Raw genomic sequence first — 24,576 nt, 5'->3', positions numbered from 1 at the left:
CCTAAACGGGATAACGTCGGATTCTCTTTTCAATCGAATAAAAGGTTGCTAGAATGTTTGTCATTTTAGATGAGATGACAACTCTATTCAATGGATGATAGCTTTCACTCTCGCCTAAACGGGACACTGATATCAGTTTGTTGAAAACCTTAGAAATTATTTAGGATTGTATTTTTTTTAGTATTTTCTCTAGTCATTCCTACTTGCTATGTGCTAATAATTTCTGAATAAGATTTTGTGTTAAACCATAATTGATTTCTATTTATTATCTTGTAGTATCCTGAATTGCAATGTCGAATCCCATGTTGTCACTGTTAACTGAAAATAAGCTAAATGGAGCTAACTTCCCAAGATGGAGAGAGAACATTAATATTGCTCTCATAGGTGAAAGTGCCCTGTTTGTGTTGACTGAGCCGTCTCCTGAGCAGCCAGGTGACAATGCAACCAAAGCTGTTAAAGAGAAGTTCGAGCGTTGGCAGAATGCTAACAACAAAGCTCGATACTTCATGCTTTCCAGCATAGTTGACACCTTGAAAACAAGGTTTGCTAACACTGTCACGGCTGCAGAAATCATGATGCAGTTAACTGAACTATTCGGTATGGCATCCATCCAGTCTCGCTTTGACACGACTAAGAAATTCATCAACGCACGGATGGAACCCCATCAGAATGTGCGTGATCACCTTCTCCAGATGGCAAGTTATTTCCAGGAAGCCCAGAATCATGGTGCTGAAATGGATCAGACTACTCAAGTGAGTCTCATCTTGAATAGTCTGACTCCAAACTTTCTGCCCTATACATCAAATTATGTCATGAATAAGAAGGAACAAGACTTTCATACTTTAGTCAACGACCTTCAGACATATGAAAATTTGATTGGAGGTCCCAAGAAAAGAGGGAATAAACCTCAGAATTCTGGAAATGGTAATAGGACGAGTAATCCTGAGGCACACGTTGCTTCTACTTCCAAATCCAATAATAAGAAGAAGTGGAAAAATGCCAAGAAGCAAGCTCAAGCTGCGAAAGCAGCTAAGAACAAAAAGGCTGGAGCTTCTGGTGATACACCAAAAGGAAAATGTTTCTACTGCAATGAGAAAGGCCATTGGAAATCCCAATGTCCTAAGCTTCTTGCAAAGAAACAAGGTATTTCTTTATAAACTGATGTGTTTTAGTGAATTATTATCCATTTGGATTATTAATTCTGGACTACTAACCTTGTTTATTATTCTTCTTATAGCTCAAGCTTCTTAAACTCAGATGCTGTCTTAGCGAGTTGGATCTGAAAGCTAGATTGTGGATGGAGGTCGTCTATGATAAAGAAGAAGCTCATTTAATTTTTCAAACAATTTGGATTTCAAGTTTGGGATTTTATTCCCTGTTCGTTTCTCATAATATTGCAAACAATTTTTTTTTGGTTTGTAATAAAATTTATTTTTAATTGCAATCTATGAGTTGATCTTCAGTACTTTATCTTATAAATCAATTACCAATTGTTATATTTATTATGTTTGTATGTGTATGTATTTTTATTATTGATACAAATTCTATAGTTATTTAAACTCCTTACAGAGTTATTACTACATAAACACTAGAAATTATTTCTATGTTTATGAATAATTGTTAATTCTAAAACAATTAGTGAGAATTTGTTTAATAAAAAGATCTTTTGATCTGATAGGGGTGGAGAAAAGTTAAGAATGATATGCAGTTTAACGATCTTTTATATCTAATGAACTCTGGATTATATTCAACTCCACATACTCTCTATCACACTTAGGGAATCATGATCTTTACAACCTTTAGGGGTGGATCATAATCTCTATATACTTAGGGGTGGACTTTATTCTACAGTACTCTTTGTGACACATAATTTTAAACATGGAAATAATATAATAAATTAGCTATTATCAGAATAAATCCTTGATCTTGATTATATGTTCCAGTTTAGATTTACTGTTGTAATAGTTAATGATACCATTAAAGTTCTTTGATAATGTATCACATTACCTTAGTTGAGTGGGAGAATATTAAAATTCTTTACCCATCTTCATTTGGTTGACATTTGTGATAGGAACTTAAGAACTTCACTGATAAAACAAATCTAACCATTCACATGGATAAAAATAACTTATCAAAATTATGAGAACAAGATAGAAGAATTCTTGCATAGTCTATTCGAATGACTTGAGTCAAGATTTCTAATCCTCATAACATTTTATGGTATCTTAATTTGATTGCTTAATCTCTAGCAAGTATTTTACACTTCAAATACTAGACTGCTATGTTATTGATGTAGTCTTAAAGAAACTTACAGTTTCAGATTAAGATAATAAGTAACAACGAGTTATCCCTCAAAACAATAATAAGAGGTTAAAAGTATTATTTAACCAGACATATACTATTGAGTGGGAGCCATCTGAGATGTAATCAAATGGGGAACATTAGGGGACAGTCAAGAAAGATTTATAAAAGTGACCTATATGTTAGAAGGAACTATGCATTAGTGATCCTAATATCCACACCGACTCATAAAGAATTTTGAGATGGTGGTTACTCTGGAGGTGGAGGAATCATTGTAGAAGAGTGTAAAAACCCATCTATAATAATTCAAGCTTCATCAGAGAAGATATAACTTTGTAAATTCGAAATTACCAGAAAGTTATTTTACTGAAGAAAATTCTACACTGCATTATCTCAATTCCAAATTTTAAAATTTGAGAGATATGTCTTCTGTTTGTTCAGATGTACTTAATGGACAGTAAGGATTTCAGTATCCCTTGATGAGTAAAGCATATAGTTAAGGAGGTTTCGTAAGTTCTATGAACCTGGTTCCGGAAATATGGGTGGATTCAAACATACTACACTTGATCAGAGGATCGAAACGAAAGATTGATTGTAATGCACAACTTGTTTTATGTTAGTGCAAGTGGGAGTTTATTGGGTTTTGTGCCCTAAATAAAACCCATTATAATCTGATTAGTTATCAATATAGAATTTTGAAGTGATTTATGTTTACATGTATGTTACATGTTTATGGTTTAATATATATATTTAATATATGCACAAAATCAGTTAAATCCAGAACATATATTCATTCACAATTACTGTATTGTCAATACAGTGAAATGTGATTGTGATTATATGATTCAAAAGACTTAGTCCCTGTTCATCAGTGTTTTGGATTTACACTGATGTGATAATCAGCGATAAAGTATACTTACACTTGGAGTAAGTGTTATGTTCTTTCCAGGACATTTGTAAAGTATACTAGTTACGAATGTATGGAGTATACATTGGACTGGACCGATATTGAACTTAGATAATATATTATAAAGTTACCGTTGTATCTTTCCAAGTCAATATCAGAAGTTGATCTTAGATTAAGAGAATCTAAATCCTGATATGCTCAGGCTCAATCTCAGGAGTGCTATTCATGTTCTTTGATTTATTAGTTAAGCCTACTTTTGGGTCAGGTTGATACGTATATTTTGGGAACATGATAGCATAACTGAGTGGGAGTGCTGAACATAAATATGGAATCTATAGCTTCTACTGGTGTATAGAAGTCAAGTGATGATTCCCTTCGAGCTTAGTTAAATAGAAGTAAATGGATGAGCTCTTGTTTCAGTGACTATATATTAGATCACTAAAACATCATTTACAGGTAACTAAGTGTTTTAAGGGGAAAAATACATTGAGGGGTGTAAACGGTAAATTTGTCCCATCTCGATGTAAATCATCTATATAGAGGATCTTTTAATCACATTAAGATTATAACAATGGTTAAATGAGATAGCATATGTATATCGTGAAACATAGTATGCTCTATATAAGTCTGAGAGTGCAATTCCAAGTTCTAAGAGTGGATTCAACAAGGAATTAATAAGTTAGTGATTTACTTGGTAAATCGGTTCAACTTATTGGAAGCTCAGCAATATAGATCCATGGTCCCCATTCTAGTTGAGACTATACTGTTTGTAAGACTCTATAATTGATTTATGATTAATCAATTATAATTCTAAAAGTTAAACTATGTCTAATTTGTGAATTCTCACTGTTTAAGGATGAAATTGTAAATAAAAGGGTTTCTAGGTTTAATTATTAATTGAGAGACTTTGTATGTCTAATTAATAATTATTTTAAATGAAAATATTATTTGATAATCTGTTTTAGTTATTAAATAATTAGTTTTGGCATTTAAATGGCTAGAATTGGAAAAATGGCATTTTTGGAGAAATAGAAATAAAATTGAGGAAACTGCAAAATCCAAGTGAGGCCCATATCACATCATGGCCGGCCACCTCTTTGCAAGTTTCCCAATTATTATTTTCAATTTTAATTGCCATGTAATTGCTAATCAAAGCCTAGCAATAATAGGAAAGTGGTGGATCACACTAAATAAGGCAGTTAATCAATTACACAGTAAAAGAGGAAACTGTTTATTTGGAAAGTAGAGCTCTTCCCTTTTCCTATATAAAGCCGCCCCCTCTCTTCTCTTGGTATGCTTTTGAATGCTTTGATATTCATGCCATATTGTATCACACGAAATCAAGAGAGAAAAAGAGAGTGAATTTCGAATTCCTTGTGAGAGAGAAGTGCCCACACACAGCATACAGTACCTCAGTCATAGTTTGGAAGACTGTGAAGGATCACATCCAACTGAAGGACATTCGGGTTCAGATCTTGATTATACTCTGCTACAGACAGGAATCAAGGGTTAGAGATCTAAGTGGCAGGAGACACTTAATTCCGCTGCCATCACTGTAAGGTTTCTTAACTTTTATGTGTTTTTGTTTATCGTTTTATAAGTTAATATTTAGGTTGTTAAATCAACATACTTGTGAGTAGATCTAAGGTCCTGATAAATTAATTCCAACAAATACTTGTAAAAAGATTTCAAGAGAGATGTAGTTGTTCTTAGTTCTCTTCTCACAAGTGAAATACAATTTGAATGGGAGTAAGCTATTACCAAATAATAGGACCGAACCTCTATAAAATCTCATGCTCTTAGTTTATGCTTGATATTAAATATATTATTATTTAATCTAATTTGTTTTAGATCACTTTCAAGACTTAGTGTCGTTGGCCAAAAGCAAGGTCAACATATTCTATCTCAAATTTCTTCATTAAATAAAATTTTTTCCTGTGCAATGTTGTATGGAGTTGACTTGGGGACCATGGACCTATACTTTAAAGTTCCAATAAATACTTGATTATATTGATCACATTGATAGAATAATCGACTTAATTAATTCTATTATTACTACGCTATAAATATGGAATAACGCTCTTCACAATATAGAATTATATTTACATAACTATTACTAATAGTTCATTGATATAATCAATATAAGTAGTCCGCCCTCTAATTATTAGTTCATAACTAGAGTTAGTCAAAATTACTGTTTTACCTTTCTAATTATCTCTTGAATTCTTATGTACCATTAATTCAATGTGAATAATTAATCAATAATGTAATTATATATTTGGATCCAACTGTTAGCACTCCCAAAATTAACACTATATGAAACTAATATTTGATGCTTTCAAAAAGTTTAGATTCTATTATTGTATAACATGTTCCCAACCACTCATGTTAGTTCCAAAACATAAGTTGTAAGAATTATTTTCTCTAAGAAACTTTCACGAGTAAATCAAAGAACTTAATGAACACAAATAGGAGTTCATGCATACTCAGAATTCAAATTGATCTATTAATGATCATTGTTGTGATATGAATAACTCTTTTATGATAAAAGATGTACACATCGGGTTCAGTCAGGTATAATCAAATTATACATATCATCTTTACTACATGTCTATCCACATGTGATCCAAATTAAAATTACACACACTAGAGTATAGTGTGTAGTAAATTGTACTCAGTAGTTCTATATAGAGATCCATTTACTTTAATACACTACCGACTAGTTCTATTTGTATTGTATAATCTTAATTCTCTTGTACGACCTTACAAGACTATACATTCTCCATATCAATAAGAAATTTTTTAGATATTTATTAATTATACTTCTATAATTAATATATTAATTTATTTTATAGTTGCATTGCATATATTTTATAATGTATTATTTATCAATTCCTTGTTTTTTGAGCATAAATCCAAACAAGTATACCTTTTGAATCGGAGTGTGTCAATGTGGTTCGTGCTCTCTCTAATCATCATGTGGATAATTTTTACTTTGGATGTATTATTAGAAATATTCTTACTTATTGTAATAATTTTACTAGTATCTTTTTTAATTTTTGTTCTAGGATAGTGTTGCACACTTTTTGGCCAAGCCAGTTTTATGTTTAACTGATGATTATGTTTGGAGGCTTAGCTATCTTGGTTGTGTCCATTGATGTTCTTCACGATAAGATTTATTAATTAATATATCTTAGATAATCTTTTCTCTCTTGTAGTTTTTTCCATTGAGTTTACTCAAGAAGTTTTACTGAGGCCTATTTTCTTAAAAAAATTAAAACAAAAATTGAAAGCATGATAGGAGCTAAACAGCAAGAATGAAAGTCGTGCATCATCAAAATTGCCACTTTTATAAATATAACATAACCCATATGACATGTATATTGAAGTACTGAAGGCAATTAATGAAACACAAATTAATATATAAATGGCATATACATAATATCTTATCTTGTGTTGCACCTTTGATGAAGTATTTCCTCCCATAAAGTTAAGGTTACTTATCAAGCCAAAATTATATATTATATATGGAATATTTTTCAATAAATAATACTTATTGGTGGTTACTAAAAAATATCTATAAATATCTTAAAAATATGAAACCATTAAATATTAATCTAATAACTAATAGTAATAATAAAAAAAAATTAAATTTGTATACTTAATTAAAAAAAGATATATATTTTAACACTATATAAAAAATTATCTAACTCTAACTCAACCTTTTTTTAATCTCTTTTTTGACATAATAATATATATATAATTTTTAATTTTTTTATTGATGAAACAGCCACAATCTATATAATGTAAAATTGAGATTTTTTTTCTTTTTAAATTAGATAGAAAAATTAAACATTGTTACCCAAATTTTCCTAATAATATTTATAGGTAATGTCTATTAAAGTACACTCATATATATAGAAATAATTGTAGCATAAGATTTTAAGTTTGTAACGGGTATAAATGCAATAATCTCTTTTAGCGCATAAGTACCAAAAAAATTATAATTTCATCTACTTTCGTTAATATAAATTTATTTAGTGTCTTAAATAGGGCACGTGTAAGGTCTAAGTTCTAAATCATTAGATCTAGATGGAAACGTGCAGTATCAATTTTCTTTTAATAAATTAATAACGTTTAAGTTTGATTACAAATTTAAAACATTACAGTTTGTACAGGTAGAACTAAACCAAAATTATAATTTTACTAATATTTGGTACTTAAGTTGTGAAATAAAAATTATTGCTTTTGTACCACTTATAAGCTTAAAATTTTGATATATATACCGCTATTTACCTATATATATATTTTGACAAAGTGATTAGAATCACTCATGAATTTACGACGCACACGTCCGCCACCGACGCTGGAATCTCCTCGAACCAGGATAGCTCATCGTCTAACTGCAGAGCATGCTTTGCCAAGCCATGGGCCGCTAAAATCTCAGAGCGAGCCACATGGGACAAAACTGTCCCCGGAAATTTAGACAATAAAACTATAACATCTTCAAACAACGCTCCTAACTTGTTGAAATACATCTCCCCATTGTTGATAGCCGTCACCAAAGCTAATGAATCTGAATAAACTGAAAACAAATCAGAAAACTAAAAAAATTTTATTAGAAAATTATCAATCCGATCAAAACACTCGAAACTCAAAAACTGAAAAACTAGATCCCCATATAAAATACTATAACTAGCCAAAGGGTTTCCCTTTGGCTAGTAGCAACTTAACTCTTGTATTTTACTTCATCATCATCTTAGGATTATTATCCCTTACTAAGACCCTAAGACCTACAAATTTTTTAATATGTAATCTAGTAATAACAAAAAACCCTGCAATGCTCCCATCCATAGGATATCAATTGTTTACTTTAAAAATTATCGCAATAATAAAGTAAGCAACGAATAATGTACTTCAATAACCTTGATTATCAATGATTAGTGTAATTCAATACAATGAAACAAAATAACCTTGATTATTAAGCATTAATGACCCATTTATTCCATAATCCTTCCCAAAATAGACAAAATCAACCATTTTAATTCATTATTAATGTTCGCATTTCTAAAATATTACAAATTCCTTTATTGTACTTATCCCAAAAAAGCAATTTTTATACATATTTATTTATGGTAAAACTTGATTATAATCAATCTATATTGAATTGAAATTAATTAAAATAATCCAATTCATTTATTATAACATAATTATTCGTATTTTAAATTCCAAAAGACAGGTTGTAAAACTTTCAAAAATTGTATCCTTTTAAGTTAACATAAAAATATTTATAATGATACCTTCCTATACGACATAGATTACAAACCAAATTCCATAAAATTTGACTTCCCAAATACATCTGAACACAATAAATTTGCATCTGACAATTAGTGTTCCCACCTCCTTTTATTATAATATCTTCGTATTTATTATTCTTTAAATTACTTGATTAATTTTAAATAATAATATTAGAATCTGAATACTAAATTCCACCACTTTTCCATTTTGCTAATAATTCCTAAAAATATGAATCAACCATAGCTAAAAGCTATTATCGTTTAAACTTAATCCTCTTTAAACCTTATTTCACTTGAAAATATTTTTGAAATATCATTTTAAAATTTTCTTTACATCATACCTTAACTTAATTAACCCTTATATTCCAACTAGTAAAATTTGTCTAGTGCATAACTTGTTTACTTTGCAATTTTATTGTGCCAACATTTTGTTATACTTTCAATACAAGAAGTCGTGAAAATTTTAAACAAACTACCCTAAATAATTAGGGGCCAACCATATAATAGGCGCTATAGCCTTGTAAGACGCCAAAGCCATAAAAATGGTGCAAATATAGAACAAACCAATAACAAAAAGATTACAATATATCCCATTATAACAACTCAACATTATAGAACAAAAACAAAAACAAACAACAAGATATATTCAACTAACCACCATTTCAGCATTCAAATCAACACCAAACTGAACGAAATCACCCACAATTAAACTAAAATTAAAATTTTAACTCAAAACAATTCATCACATTGTGCAAATATTCAAACAAAAGTACTAAAATCTAGACGCCTTTCACTAACTCAGAAATAAAATCAGAATAAATCAACAACATAACTCATATGGACATCTAAAAAGAAAGGAAATTTTAATTCAAAATCACAAAACTCACCACGCAATCAAGGATTTGGTCCAAACCAATAGAGGATTTGATATATTGTAATGACCGCTCTAGTAATGTAGATTAGTAAAGGCAATTAGCACTAATTTTTATTATTTTATTATTATTTGTGAATTAATTTTAAATGTGGACCCCAATATTTAGAAATAGATATTAGAGTTATAGTTTCTCAATTCCAGAGATTTTATTAAACTCTAGGGGTATTATTTAGCTTATATGTGAAATATGTCAATTTTGTAATTTTTGCTCGGCGACAACGGAAAATGCGATGGATGGCTAGATTGATCACATGGGTAAGTTTAGAACCCTATTTCATAGTGGGAAATAATTTAGAGAAAATAAATTATCGGGATTGAGCGGGGTTATGGGAGTTGACCATTTTACCCCTATATTGGAAAATACCTAAGTTTAACCTTAAGGGTATTTAAGTCTTTTTTTTAAGAATGGTGTAGTGGCTGCCTAGGGAGGTGACAAGTGGCCTTTATTTCAGCCAAAGGACAAATTAGTTTTCCCAATTTGGAATTATCTCATTTTTGTAAAAAAAGAAAGAAAAACCAAAATATTGAAGAACTCTTTCTCCTTTTCTCTCTCTCTCTCTCTTCGAAACCAGCTGAGGCAAGGGATTTTGGGAGCTGAATTCTGTGTTTTCAGCAAAGGATTCAAGATGAATCAAGACAAGGTAACCCTAGTTTCTTTTCCCCTTAAGTTTTTGAAGTTGTAGTTTAGTTTCACTATGAAATTTCTAGGTTTAGTGGCTGTTGGGTTTTGAAATGTTTGGGGTTCAATTTCTGGGGTTAATTTGAGTTAATCTAAGTCCCTAGTAACTGGTTTTGATGCTTGATAATGGTTCTAAGCAAGCTTGAGTTTTGAAACTCAAGCTTTGAGCTTTAATGGCATAATTTGATTTGTTGGTTTGTTCTGTGATTTATTGGTTGGAAATGGATGTTTATGCATTGTATAGGTATACTGGAGAGTTTGGTAAGGTTTGGGATTGAATTGAATTAAGGGGGATGATTTTTGGGTTCCCAGCTCAGAACCGGAATTCCGGTTCTGGGGGACCAGTACCAACCGGTCGACCGGTTGGTGACCCAGAACCGGATTGCCGGTTGGGAACCGGTCTGCCTGTTGGGGGAAATTCCAGAACCCTAGTTTTGGCCAATTTTGAGTTATTTAGGGTATTGCCATGAGGTTTATCGATAGGGAAACTTTTAGTTTCAAGTTTAAGTCCCGAAAAGTGATTTAGCGAGTCACTCATCTGTGTTGCAATTATTGTGATTAGGGCATCCATCTGGCACGTGAATTCCGTTCAGGTCGGCCAGCACACTTGAATTCGGAAAACAGGTAAGAACTATGTATAATGTATGATGTGATTATCTGAATGTGTGTATATGTGTTTATATATGCATGCTTGAATTATGTTAAGCACTACCAACACTTGTATGAATAAGTTATAGAGTGCATTGGTATAGTGATTATTGTGATTGCGAGTACGATACAGTGATACCAACACAAGCATGGGAAAATGCTAAGGTGTGTGGTACATCACTCAGTATTACTCAGTGATCGGGGTAAACCCTACCAACACTCGTACAGTGAGGTACGATGTGTATGTGGTATAGTGGTTGTACCCTGGTATTGAACGTTCATACTCATCTGTGAAGCTCTGTAAATAGGTGTATGGGCGCCTATTTACAGGTCGGAAATTATATGGTATGTTATATGCATTTCTTACTGAGTCTGTTGACTCACAGTTTCTGCTTCTATGTGTAGGTAAAGGAAAGGCGAAGGCTGAACAGGAGTGAACCTGAGCTCGGGTGAGATTGTACATGTCAAGCAGCGCGACTTGGAGTGTTCGGTCTCGGGACATCTGGGAGTTGTATTTTGAAAGTCGCTGTGCGACCTGAAAATTATGTATTTTGAAATGTAAAGTTTGAACAGTAAATTTTACAAAGTTTGAAATCGGGATCCCGGAATTTGTAAATATTATATTATATTACAAAGTTTAATATTTAAAGCAAAAGTTTTAATTTGACACGTTTTTTGAGAAATTTCTTTGATTAGCAAAGATTGCACAATAATTGAAAAAGTACTGTAGCGTGCCTTAACATTAGGGCGTTACAATTTTGGTATCAGAGCCGCCAGGTTTGTCTACCGAAGCTTGCTATGACATGTACAATCTTCATCAGAGAAAGCTCGGTTCACGGTTCAGTAAGCCTGTACTTGTTTAGTACTTTAAATAAATGTGAATGTGAAAGCATGTTAGGAAGCATATTAGATTTTAATTAATTATTTATATAAAAAAAAAGTAAGTGTGTTGCCTTTTAAGTCTTTAAAGAGCGGTGTTAAGTTTTGATCGCTGTCTAACCTGCCTGGCTTATGGATTCGCTGGCTAAGTCCTATTAAATGGACGCCCCGCGAAATACAAGAAGTCAGGGTGGCATGGTTGAGACCGGAGGCGGTCAGGGGAATCCTCAAAATCCTCGTGGTCGCGGCCGTGGCCGTGGCAGAGCTCAGGGTGGTCGCCCTGTAAATCCACCTCAAGCTCCTCCTGACTGGGAGCAAAGATTTGCTGAAATGCAAGATAGAATCCGTCAGCAAGATGAAGAGATCCAAAGATTGAGGCAGCAGGGTCCTCCTGCCGTGCCTCCTCAAGTGGTTCAAGCCGTTGTAGTTCCTGCGGTGCCAGCAGAACAACCTGTTGTTGGCAACCGTATGGAGCCGTTGTATGAAAGATTCCGGAAACAGGCACCTCCAGTGTTTCTGGGAGGTCTTGATGTGATGAAGGCCGAGCAGCGGCTTTCAGTGATCGAGCGTATTCTCAACTTTATGGGAGTGGTTGGTAATGATCGGGTGACCTGCGCCACTTTCCAATTTCAAGAAGACGCTCTCGTGTGGTGGGAGTTGATAACCCTCACTCGAGACGTCACGTTGATGACTTGGGAAGAATTCAAGGAGTTATTTAACTCCAAGTATTACAATGAAGCAGTCCGCAGTGCAAAGCGGAAAGAGTTCACTGATTTAGTTCAAACTGAGGGAATGTCAGTCACTGAATACACGACAAAGTTTGATCGGTTGGCTAAGTTGGCGGCGGGAATTGTGCCGACTGATTTTAGCAAGAAAGAAGAATATTTGGCGGGTTTGAGTGCAAAGATTCGACATGACCTAGTGATTACTACTACTGAAGCAACCACATATGCGAAGATGGTTGAGAAGGCTTTGAGAGCCGAGGGTGCAGTGAAATTCCTTCAGGAGCCCCGGGTGACTCCGAGTGTTGGTGGAACCCCCACTGTTCCTAATCCTGTTTATGGTAGGGATGGTGGTGACTCCACCACTGAGCAGAAAAGAAAAATTGTTCCGGCTTCTGGTGGTTCGGGGCAAGGCAAGCGGTTCCGTGGGAACCAAGCCAGAGGAGGACGCCCGGGTTACTCTTACCCTGAGTGTCCACGGTGCAAGAAACATCATCCGGGAGAGTGTAACCGGAAGACATGCCTTCTGTGTGGCATGGTGGGGCATTTCAAGAAAGATTGCCCGCAGGCAAAGAAAGAGGAGCCAAAAGCTGAGGTGAAACCGGTTCCTGCTCGTGCGTTTGCCATTACCCAAGCTGATGCTGCAGCCAGTCCTTCTGTTGTGACAGGTCAGCTTCCCGTCAACAACTTGTTATTTACAGTATTATTTGACTCGGGAGTTACACGTTCATATGTGGCTACAAGAGTGATTGACCTTCTGGGTAGGCCTTGTGATATTTTAGAAAGAGGGTTTGGAACCCTAATGCCTAGCGGGGAATTGGTTATCTCTAATAGGCGCATTAGGTCTATGCCAATTAGGATTGAAGATAGGGAATTGAGTACTGACCTCATAGAATTGAAACTAACTGAGTTTGATATTATACTGGGAATGGATTTCCTATCCAAGTATTCGGCCAGTATAGATTGTAGGCGTAAAATGGTGACTTTTCAGCCGGAAGGTGAGGATCCATTTGTTTATGTTGGATCAGTTCAGGGGTCTCGGATCCCGGTTATTTCTGTGCTGAGGGCTAGGGATTTACTATGCAATGGTTGTGTATGATTTCTAGCAGTGGTATTTGACTCCAGCAGACCTGAAACATTTGGGCCTGAGGTAGTCCGGGTGGTGAAAGATTTTCTTGATGTGTTTCCCGAGGAGTTGCCGGGATTGCCGCCACAGCAAGAGATTGACTTTGTAATTGATTTGGCACCTGGAGTCGAACCTGTTTCTAAAGCTCCATATAGGATGGCTCCAGCAGAACTCAAGGAGCTTAAGTTACAACTCCAGGGGATGCTTGACATTGGGTTTATTCGACCCAGTGTATCGCCCTGGGGAGCTCCGGTTCTTTTTGTGAAAAAGAAAGATGGTTCCCTCAGAATGTGTATTGATTATCGGGAACTAAATAAGTTGACGATTAAGAACAAGTACCCGTTGCCCAGGATCGATGATCTGTTCGATCAGCTTCAGGGAAAGACAGTGTTTTCAAAGATTGATTTACGGTCTGGTTATCATCAACTCAGAATTCGGGAGGAGGACATACCGAAGACTGCTTTTAGAACCAGATATGGGCACTATGAGTTTCTGGTAATGTCGTTCGGATTGACTAATGCTCCTGCAGCCTTTATGGATCTCATGAATAGGGTATTCAAGGATTTCCGCGATAACTGCGTTATAGTGTTTATCGATGACATTCTTGTATACTCTCAGTCAGAAGAGGAGCACGAGCATCATCTTCGAATGGTGTTACAGCGACTTAGGGATCACATGCTGTATGCCAAGTTCAAAAAGTGCGAATTCTGGTTGTCTGAAGTGTCCTTTCTGGGACATATTGTTGGAAAGAATGGAATTATGGTTGATCCAAATAAGATAGAATCAGTGAAGAATTGGCCGAGGCCCAAGTCTGTGTCGGAAATTCGAAGTTTTCTCGGATTAGCAGGGTATTATCGGCATTTCGTCGAAGGATTTTCTAAACTTTCTATGCCCCTAACCGAATTGACCAAGAAAAATCAGAGATTTGTGTGGTTAGATAAGTGTGAAACAAGCTTTCAGGAGTTGAAGCAACGTTTGATAACAGCTCTGGTGTTAGCTTTGCCATCAGATCAAGAGAAATTTTTTGTTTATTGTGATGCATCCAGACAGGGTCTGGGATGTGTTCTGATGCAAGCTGACAGAGTCATAGCCTATGCCTCTCGTCAATTGAAGGATTATGAGCAGCGTTACCCAACTCATGATTTAGAGCTCGCTGCTGTGGTTTTTTCTTTAAAGATATGGCGACATTATCTTTACGGTGAAAAGTGTGAAATTTATACTGATCATAAAAGTCTCAAATACTTTTTCACCCAGAAAGATCTGAATATGAGGCAGAGAAGGTGGTTGGAGTTAGTTAAAGACTACGATTGTGAAATTTTATATCACCCCGGGAAAGCCAATGTTGTGGCCGATGCTTTAAGCAGAAAAGGTCCCGGTCAAGTGTGCACTACGGTTATGATAGCCCCTCAACTAGCCTCGGAAATGGTTAATGCAGGAATTGAGTTCGTGGTCGGGAAATTACGTAATTTAACACTCCAATCTGATCTGTTGGAGAAAATCAGAAAGGCAGAACTGGAAGATCCCGAGCTAGTTAAAGTTCGAGACGAAGTAGTGGCTGGTCGGCCTAGAGGCTTTTCAGTCTCGAGCAGTGGAATGTTGTTATATAAAGCTCGAGTTTGTGTTCCTAGTGTTGATGAGCTTAAGAAAGAAATACTGGATGAAGCTCACACCACGCCTTATTCGTTGCATCCGGGAACCACCAAGATGTATCAGGATTTGAAACCCTACTTCTGGTGGTATGGGATGAAGAGAGATGTGGTGGACTACGTGTCCAAATGCTTAACCTGTCAGCAAATTAAAGCTGAACATCAAAGGCCGGCAGGGTTATTGCAACCTTTAGTCCTTCCAGAATGGAAGTGGGAGGACATTGCAATGGATTTCGTAACTGGTTTGCCTAGAACTACGGGGATGTATGATTCTGTATGGGTCATCGTGGACAGATTCACAAAATCGGCTCACTTTCTACCAGTGAAAGTTACATATTCAGTGGATCAGTATGCTGAATTGTATGTGAAGGAGATAGTTCGTCTCCACAGAGCCCCTAAATCTATTGTGTCAGATAGGGATCCAAAGTTCACATCGAAGTTTTGGGTGAGTCTTCAGAAGGCTATGGGTACCAAGTTAAAGTTTAGCACAACCTTTCACCCTCAGACTGATGGTTAGTCAGAAAGAACTATCCAGATTTTAGAAGACTTACTGCGAGCCTGTGTCATGGACTTTGAGGGTTCATGGAGTAAGTACTTGCCTTTAATTGAATTCTCCTACAACAACAGCTACCAAAGTACAATAGGGATGGCTCCCTATGAGATGTTATATGGTAGAAAATGTCGTTCTCCTATTCATTGGGACGAGACAGGAGAAAGGAAGTACCTGGGTCCAGAATTAGTGCAGAGGACCAATGAAGCTATTGATAAAATCAAGGCCCGGATGCTTGCTTCTCAAAGCAGGCAGAAAAGTTATGCTGATCCGAAGCGCAGAGATGTTACATTTCAGGCAGGGGAACATGTTTTCCTGCGGGTTTCACCAATGAAGGGTATTAGGCGCTTCGGGAAGAAGGGTAAGTTAACCCCTAGGTTCATTGGGCCATTTCAGATACTCGAGAAGGTCGGGCAGGTAGCGTATCGGCTAGCCTTACCACAAGCATTATCAGCTGTTCATGACGTATTTCACATCTCTATGTTAAGGAAATACGTGTCGGACCCGACTCATGTCTTGAGTTATGAAGCCCTTGAACTACAACCAGACTTATCCTATGAAGAGCAACCTGTTCAGATTTTGGATAGAAAAGAAAAAGTTCTTCGGAACAAGACTATTGCACTGGTTAAGGTGCTCTGGAGGAACAGTAAGGTGGAAGAAGCCACCTGGGAATTGGAGTCAGATATGACGACTCAACATCCAGAGCTATTCAGGTTAGATTTCGGGGACGAAATCCTATTAACGGGGGGATAATTGTAATGACCGCTCTAGTAATGTAGATTAGTAAAGGCAATTAGCACTAATTTTTATTATTTTATTATTATTTGTGAATTCATTTTAAATGTGGACCCCAATATTTAGAAATAGATATTAGAGTTATAATTTCTCAATTCCGGAGATTTTATTAAACTCTAGGGGTATTATTTAGCTTATATGTGAAATATGTCAATTTTGTAATTTTTGCTCGGCGACAACGGAAAATGCGATGGATGGCTAGATTGATCACATGGGTAAGTTTAGAACCCTATTTCATAGTGGGAAATAATTTAGAGAAAATAAATTATCGAGATTGAGCGGGGTTATGGGAGTTGACCATTTTACCCCTATATTGGAAAATACCTAAGTTTAACCTTAAGGGTATTTAAGTCTTTTTTTTTAAGAATGGTGTAGTGGTTGCCTAGGGAGGTGACAAGTGGCCTTTATTTCAGCCAAAGGACAAATTAGTTTTCCCAATTTGGAATTATCTCATTTTTGTAAAAAAAGAAAGAAAAACCAAAATATTGAAGAACTCTTTCTCCTTTTCTCTCTCTCTCTCTCTCTTCGAAACCAGCTGAGGCAAGGGATTTTGGGAGCTGAATTCTGTGTTTTCAGCAAAGGATTCAAGAGGAATCAAGACAAGGTAACCCTAGTTTCTTTTCCCCTTAAGTTTTTGAAGTTGTAGTTTAGTTTCACTATGAAATTTCTAGGTTTAGTGGCTGTTGGGTTTTGAAATGTTTGGGGTTCAATTTCTGGGGTTAATTTGAGTTAATCTAAGTCCCTAGTAACTGGTTTTGATGCTTGATAATGGTTCTAAGCAAGCTTGAGTTTTGAACTCAAGCTTTGAGCTTTAATGGCATAATTTGATTTGTTGGTTTGTTCTGTGATTTATTGGTTGGAAATGGATGTTTATGCATTGTATAGGTATACTGGAGAGTTTGGTAAGGTTTGGGATTGAATTGAATTAAGGGGGATGATTTTTGGGTTCCGGCTCGAAGCACGAATTCGGTTGCCTTGGGGACTGACTACCTGGCCGACGTAGGTTGGTGACCTGTATCCGGATTGCTTGGGTTGGGAACCGATACCGTCTGTTGGGGGAAATTCCAGAACCCTAGTTTTGGCCAATTTTGAGTTATTTAGGGTATTGCCATGAGGTTTATCGATAGGGAAACTTTTAGTTTCAAGTTTAAGTCCCGGAAAGTGATTTAGCGAGTCACTCATCTGTGTTGCAATTATTGTGATTAGGGCATCCATCTAGCACGTGAATTCCGTTCAGGTCGGCCAACACACTTGAATTCGGAAAACAGGTAAGAACTGTGTATAATGTATGATGTGATTATCTGAATGTGTGTATATGTGTTTATATATGCATGCTTGAATTATGTTAAGCACTACCAACACTTGTATGAATAAGTTATAGAGTGCATTGGTATAGTGATTATTGTGATTGCGAGTACGATACAGTGATACCAACACAAGCATGGGAAAATGCTAAGGTGTGTGGTACATCACTCATTGTTACTCAGTGATCGGGGTAAACCCTACCAACACTCGTACAGTGAGGTACGATGTGTATGTGGTATAGTGGTTGTACCCTGGTATTGAACGTTCATACTCATCTGTTAAGCTCTGTAAATAGGTGTATGGGCGCCTATTTACAGGTCAGAAATTATATGGTATGTTATATGCATTTCTTACTGAGTCTGTTGACTCACAGTTTCTGCTTCTATGTGTAGGTAAAGGAAAGGCGAAGGCTGAACATGAGTGAACCTGAGCTCGGGTGAGATTGTACATGTCAAGCAGCGCGACTTGGAGTGTTCGGTCTCGGGACATCTGGGAGTTGTATTTTGAAAGTCGCTGTGCGACCTGAAAATTATGTATTTTGAAATGTAAAGTTTGAACAGTAAATTTTACAAAGTTTGAAATCGGGATCCCGGAATTTGTAAATATTATATTATATTACAAAGTTTAATATTTAAAGCAAAAGTTTTAATTTGACACGTTTTTTGAGAAATTTCTTTGATTAGCAAAGATTGCACAATAATTGAAAAAGCACTGTAGCGTGCCTTAGCATTAGGGCGTTACATATATCCTTCTTCTTGACCCACATCTGTATATCACTGCCATCTTCATCATCAGCCTAAATACATAAACAGACTAAAACTCAAAATACATAAATGAAAAACATATAACAATTAAAAAAGAGAAAAGGAAATCAATATAACAGATGAAACCAAAATAATCAAAACCAAACAAACTAAGAAGACTTTGCAAAATAGAAATTGGGTGAGAAAAATCAAAACTAGGATCAAATTTCGTTTCTATTTTGGTCTCGGCTGGACCCCCATCGATTTTGCTACTTATATATATATATTTATATAGATATATATTCAATGGTTACATTTTAATTGTAACCATATGGTTACATTTTTCTTTGACCTGTAATAGCAGGTTACTAATAGGTAGACTTTCCTTTTTTAGAATTAATTAATTATAATTAACTATTTTCTTAAAATAATAAATTAAATAGTAGACATTCCTTTTTTGGAATTAATTAATTATAATTAACTATTTTCTTAAAATAATTAATTAAATATTCAACAAGACCTCTTTTAGCAATTAATATTTATATTTAAATCTTTACTTGAATTATTTTAATAATTAACCATTTAATTATAATACTTACAATAAAATTTATTTTTTTTTTACAAAAATTAAACTTCTTTTGACACAAATTAAAATGCTCTTCTTATAATAAATTTTTAAATAATTAATTATTTTTAAATGATATTTAATTATTTTGTTACAATTATATGAACTAAGTATGAGGCCTCAAGCTAATCAATCGATAACAAGTGCAGCCATTTTTTTTCTAAAAAATCCTTCAACTTATTTCATTTTTTACTTTTTAAATATTTAAATAAAAAAATAAATAATTAAGTGAAATAATTTAAAATTAAGATTACAAGTATAATAAAATTTAAATTATGAAATTATATGTGTATAATTTTAAATTATAAAAATTTTTGCTATAAAATTTTAAATAATTTAACTATAAAAAAATAAATTGCTAAAAGATCCTTATATAGTAAATAATTGCAAAAAATTAATTAATAATTATAATTAATTTAATTCTAAAATATAATTAATCTTAATTAAAGTTTTATAAGGAAATAAATGATTAGGTTACTTTTAGGTTACAAGTTATTTATTATTTATTTTTATTTAATTTCCAAATTAATCACAACCATTTAATAGTAATCAAACGGCTTAAAAAAATGTAACCATGATGGTTACAATAAAAATGTAACCATTAAAACTTCTTATATATATATATATATATTTATATAGATAAAAATTTATAAAATGAGTGGATTTTGTCCCATATATTTCGTGGTCTTCATCATAACTATTAGATCAAAGATTGAATTGATCTAAAAATTGAAAGCTAAAGTCCATCAAAGTAGGGGTGTTCATAAAATAGCCGATCTAATCCAATCCACACGATCCAATCCAATCCAATCCGCAAAGTGCGGATATCCGCACTTGTGCAGATTGGATTGGATTGGAAAATTCAAAATCCGCACTTGTGCGGATTGGATATTGATTGACATGTAAAAGTAACCGATCCAATCCAATCCACACATATTTATAACAAAATTAAAAAATTATTTATACAAATAACATTTTAATGTAAAGAAAATAGTAATTTAAAAGTCTAATACATATAATACAATTATATTGCAAAACTTAATAGATAAAATGTATATTCTATTCTTATATTTTTTTTTACATACAATTTAAAATAAAATTAATTATTTTTTTTATATATACATTTTTTTTTCTTTAAATTTGTTATTTGTTATTTTATTAATTTAATGTGTTGTTGTAGACATAAAATAACTATAATTTATTTTATTTTGTTGCTAGTTATGTGAAAAAAAATATTTTTTTTTATAAATATTAAATAATTTAATATTAAAAAGTAACCAATCCAAAGTAACCGATCCAATCCGCACTTTTGCGGATTGGATTGGATTGGATTTGAGCTATTGTGCGGATTGGATTGGATCCAAAAAATGAAATGCGCACTTAGTGCGGATTGGATGTTGTTTGACCAAAAAAATACGGATTGGATCGGATGAACAACCCTACATCAAAGTTTCTAGAGTACATTTCATCATAATCAAAGTACGTAAAAGTGAAACAAAACTTTTATTACACAACGAAATGCACTACAGTTATTTCGTAGAATAAAAAAAAATAAAAAAAATTCATTCCTGTTATAAATATCAATAATTATTTGAATGTCCAAATTTTTTTATTTATTACCATTAATTGTAATTAACATTCATTTTTTCTTAGTTTTCATTTTTCTTAGTTTCTTAATATTTGACTCTTGTATTTGTATAAATAAGGGTTCATCCCATTAGAATAAACTACTTAGAAATTTTTATTCATGTCTTTCTCTCTTCATCTTCTTCTTCTTTTCTTCATATCTATTTTATATTATTTTATAATACGTTATCAGCACGAGTCTCTGCCCAAGCTTCAAGCATGAGTCTCTGCCCAAGCCCCAATGTAAGTATTTTGTTAAAGTTCTTGAGCTGTTTCAAAGTCACAATACAATAAATATATAGTTCTATATATACTCATGAGATTGAAACAATTTCAAGAATCTTTTATTTTCCTTTTTCTTTTTATTTGTATATCTATATATTATATATGTATATGCTTTTATATGTTTATTATTGATTTCATATATATACATATTATGTTCTTATCATTTATAATATTTACAATATATGTGTGCCTATGATATGATAGAAAAAATCTATATAAATTATACATATATCCAGAAGACTATGTATCCTCGATAAAATATTGCATATATCCTGAAGATTATGCATCCTTAATAAAATATTGCATATATCCTGAAGATTATGCATCCTCAATAAAAAATATTGCATATATCCTGAAGATTATGTATCCTTAGTAAAATCTTGCATATATCCTGAAGATTATGCGTCCTCAATAAAATCTTGCATACATCGTGAAGATTATGCAAACGTAATATTCATCATATAGTTGACGGATATATAATGAAAGAGATGAATACATATTCATATATATGTTCTTGTATTCTTTGAGGACAATGAAAAGTAATCTAATATCGATATAGATTTTGACAAACATTTCCTGAAGTAAATGTTTTATATTTGTAAAAAAAAATATTGTATTTATGTGAATACAACTAATGAATCATTAAAAATGATTATTATTGAAGCAATTTTATAGAGAGTCTTGAATACAAAAAAAAAAAAAAAGAATGTTAAGAAAATTGCATTGAAACATCAAAGTATAAGAATAATTATGAACATGACTAATGTTGTTTAAAATACATGATACATGTATTTATTGTATTCATCATTCCCTGCAGAGAATGATACGAATTGAATTCAACTACTTTTAAAGATTGTTCGTATTAGTCATGTTATTATACATTGTTATTACTTGCAATGTTGGAAATTATTGCATGTGACATATATTAAAGATCAAATTTTGCATACATCTTGAAGATTATGCAAAAACTGTATTCATATATTCTTTGAAATATCTTAAAAGAAATTGTTGAATAATTTCTTATATTTTTATGGATGAACAAGTAATAAATTTTTAAAAAATTTATAATAATAATCTACTTGTTCAACGTTATTCCCTGAAGTGAATGCAATATGGCTTACTACTCAAATATTTCTAGAAGAAAGTGGAAACAACTAAAAGATGAGATACCACACACAATCAAAGTACATGTAATCTATATATCATGTGTGGAATTGAATAATAGTAGTCACGTACCTGTAGTACGGACATACTTATAATCAAGATAAAAGTATATTTGATTATTGAATAGAATGTGATTTGTACAAATTTATTGTACATTTAGAATATTTAAATATCATTCCTTGAAAAGAATGAATAGACATGAAATTCTATTTCAAAGAATATAGATTTCACATATATTGGTAATACCAGAAGCTTACATATTTTATTATTTCTTGAAATCAATAGTTTCAAACTATTGTTGGTACAAGATATGTATATATACAATTACTATTTAATTCAGTTTGCATATTCCGAGAAGTGAATATATAATTTACTAATATTTGTTAGTGATCCAATATAATCAAAGTGATAAAGAATCACAAAATCATTATTTGAAAAGCTTCCTAAAGAAGTCTTACATACAATTGCTACTTAGAGTAGTAAAATATTTTTCTATATACCTAGATGTATAACTTTTATACGTACTGGTTGTACATTTAAATATATAATATATCAAGTCATGATAATTAGACTGATAAATAGTCTATTAATAAATTAGACGACTTGTTAGAAAGATACAAGAAAAAATGAATGATATATTATGGTTATATCTATTTGACCATTACAATAACATGATGAAGCTGTCATGTAAATTATACACATCATTGAATTCATGATAGTGATTAATATAAAGTTTGATAAATGTAATAGTGACTTCTAAAGAGCGTATATGGTTTGGAGAAAAATATAATTATATTATTCGTGTATATAAAAATGAAACCTGTAATGATTATGTTGTAGTGATTTTACATTACCTTATGAAAGTTTTATTGAAATACAAATTATAGAGAACCTGAAGTTCATGAATTGAGTTATTTTGACATGATCAATCATATGCAATAAATTGTCAAAGGATTTGACTAAATTTTATTGAAGAACCAGAAGATTCTTCTCATTGTTAATTTATAAGGCTCAAAAGAAGAATGTGCATATATTTGCACATAGAAAATATTTAAATTATATTTCTTTAACAATCTTGAGCCATTGTTAGATTTTTATTGCATAGTCTTTTTATCAATGTGATAAGATCATATGATCATGGATTTACAAAATTTCTAAATTTATGTATTTCTAATTATACATGTTTGACTCATTCTTAGAAATGAATTAAGTTCATAAGTATTGAACTCGAACCTGAAGTTTATTGAACTTGAAGTTCAATGTCATATAGTATATATGAGTTTAAATAAATATTGATTCATTGTGATATATTGAAATCCCTACAGCTGTATTAATATTATTAGATATCATAACTTTTAAAAATTCTCTCAATCAGGGGGAGAGAAGCGGTTGGGATCGATGATAATTTTTAAAAAATGATCCTTGCACAAAGTATATAAGAACGATATAGTTTAAAATGATGTATACCAACTGTAAATCAATATTATTCAAAGTTGAGTTATAATGAGTTGAAAATGCCTGAAGCGTAAATGAACAATGTAGAAATTATTAGTAAATGTTCATTTGATATGTCCTAAAGTTGTTAAATTTAGAGGCGCTCATGAAGATACCTTAATGTTATAAAGTATTGATGATAACCGTGATGGAAACGGTACTCTAAAAGAGACTCCCAAAAGAAGGTAGACATAACACATTTGATCATAATTATTGAATCACTGAAGTGGTTTTATATAGGTACCTATAAATGATAAACATATTTGAAAAATATGTAATTTAAAGAGATCTTTATAAGTTATGTCAATATAGGAGGAAATTATCATATAATGAAATTTTTATCGACAATAGATGTTGAATGTGTGCATATGCAATAAACTAATATGAGATAGCAAGGATCATGATATTAGATTTGTCGAGAATTATCGACATACATTTTTTTTGGCCAAAATATTACGACGCAGTCTAGGCAAGTTTACTCGCATAAAGTGAAGTAAGACCTGTAGGGTGTGCAAATAAATATTTATAATGAGAAATTTACATATACGTATTGTACATAATGAATTGTTGTACAACCTTTGCATATACATGAGATTGATTGAAGTAAGGCTTAAATATTGAGAAAATATAACTATGATTTAATTATAGTCTGGAATATATTCTATGAGGATTTATAAGCGTCACATAAATGTTGCAAAAAAAAGTTATTTATTTGGAGCTCCTAATATAGTGAGAATTTAATACATGTCTTAAGTGATATAAATTCAAAGTCGCGCGCACTATATGACAAAGATCTTTGTATGAAATAAAAACATGTAAGTAAATTATTGTTTGAAAAATACGTATGCTT

Source organism: Cannabis sativa, chromosome 9 (genome assembly GCF_029168945.1).
Source record: "Cannabis sativa cultivar Pink pepper isolate KNU-18-1 chromosome 9, ASM2916894v1, whole genome shotgun sequence".
NCBI lineage: Eukaryota > Viridiplantae > Streptophyta > Magnoliopsida > Rosales > Cannabaceae > Cannabis > Cannabis sativa.
The sequence above is the reverse complement of the archived record's forward strand: the minus strand, read 5'-3'. Positions refer to the sequence as shown.